This window comes from Solanum pennellii, chromosome 5 (genome assembly GCF_001406875.1).
Source record: "Solanum pennellii chromosome 5, SPENNV200".
NCBI lineage: Eukaryota > Viridiplantae > Streptophyta > Magnoliopsida > Solanales > Solanaceae > Solanum > Solanum pennellii.
This window is the reverse complement of record NC_028641.1, coordinates 37,436,955-37,438,637: the sequence shown is the minus strand read 5'-3', so window position 1 is coordinate 37,438,637 and position 1,683 is coordinate 37,436,955. Positions and strand designations below refer to the sequence as shown.

The 1,683-nt window shown below is 35.7% G+C and overlaps 1 long non-coding RNA gene across 3 annotated transcripts in view; it reads right to left on the bottom strand.

The window, feature by feature from the left end:
- Positions 1–891, bottom strand: part of LOC114077266 — a 15,219-nt gene extending 14,328 nt beyond the window's left edge. Inside the window, exons 1-2 of one of the 3 annotated variants that reach the window (XR_003578353.1) lie at positions 705–891; positions 357–535 (exon numbers count right to left, since the gene is read on the bottom strand). This is a non-coding gene — a long non-coding RNA (uncharacterized LOC114077266). The remainder of the gene's footprint in view (positions 1–356; positions 536–704) is intronic. The other 2 variants (XR_003578352.1, XR_003578351.1) reach the window with 2 other exon arrangements.
- Positions 892–1,683: the final 792 nt, after the last annotated feature.

Sequence of the window (1,683 nt, the reverse complement as noted above, 5' to 3'; positions counted from 1 at the left end):
TATATATATATATATATATATATATATATATATTTTATTACCAAGTGAAAGTGCAAAGTTGTGTTCCCTTCCTAGAATGAAAATTTATTAAATGTGTACTTTTTGTCTACTTGTAGCAGTAAAGTAACAACCTTTCCACAGGTAATAATGCCTAAGAGACAACAGTATGTACTGCAAACAAGAACAGTCCTTTTGTCCCGAGCAACGTTGTCTTGCTCTTAACTAGTGATGGAAGGCTCACTATGCAAGTAGGAAGCCAGGAAATCTCAATCATAAATCGAGCCATTGCTTCAGCTTCCATGATGGATCGCAATGTGATTTAGCGAAGTTTTGATAATGCAACGAACACACTTTACCTGGTCAGCATATATCAGCTAGAAAAGAGGTGTTCCTGAGTGCCTCGGAAGTATGTGATTCATTCGCGATTTTCCTCAAAATGCAAAATAATGGGAACCTTGTTCTGTACCCTGTCAATGCAGCAGATAGTGCCCCATGTTCTAACCAGAGGAGGCTACATAGGAGAAAGGACCACCATCTATATGTGAAAATGTAATACAAGTAAGCCTTAGAAAAACACACAATGCACAGAATACAACTCTCTCAGCAAACTATAACACACTGTAATCCTCTTGTATCACAATTTCATTACTCGTCAGGAAAAGAATCATTATCATCCAATCACATTAAAGAAGAAAGAATTATACCTTGAGGCGGTGACAAAAGGGTTAGCAATCCATGACGGACGAAAGACGGAGATGAAAATTACAAAGTCAAAAATGAAGAAGATTTCAGATCAATTGCTTCAGATGAGAATGGAGAATGAGAGATCGAAAATTTTGGAATTTGGGAATTTTGTGGATGAAAAGTACAGAATTTGTCTTTATAATTAGATATTTTAAGTAAGTGTCTTAAAATGTTTAATTTTAATGGATAAAGGTCGATTTCCCCTAAATTATTAGGTTTAAAACATATTTAGCGGCATTGATATTAATTTCATTAAATAATTGCCACTAAAAGAGAATTTTGTGGTAGTGGAGATTGCTTCAATATGCACAAGGCTTTCTTTAGTTTGTATGCCTTTCCTTTACTTTAATCAATACCAAAACCAAGAGGAACCTCCATGTACACTCTTCATTTATTCACATCAAGCCTTCGTAAGTCCCCGCCAAGATTAGCTGCACAAGACAAAATAAATCAAGTAGTGTTCATTTGCACAACAGGAGCAAGTGTTTCCCAACCACTGCATCCTGTCCTTCCCTGTTTCATGACAACTAAAATAATCAATGCTTCTAAAAATTTATGTTACTCTTGGAATTTACAAGTCATTGAAGTGTCTTCCAAATATAAAATTCTACCCTTGAGGAGTCCATAAGTCAGCTATAGTACGCTGTTCCTGAAGAACTAAATTGTGGATGTCACGGAAGATTTCCTTCTGCATGTCAATCATCCTTCCATAATCTAGTTTTTATGCCATCTTCCACTTCAATCTTGATGTTTGGTTTGAATTCATTCCAAAAGTCTCTTAACGTATTTACATAAGCAACGCCATAAGGAGTGGTAACTTCCTATATCATCCAACTATCACTCTCTTCATATTTTGGATTTTTGATTGAGCCCCACAGATTCTGAGTATCATTTAAGTACTTCTAGAGCCACTTTATCCCAAAGAATTGCTCTGATTCT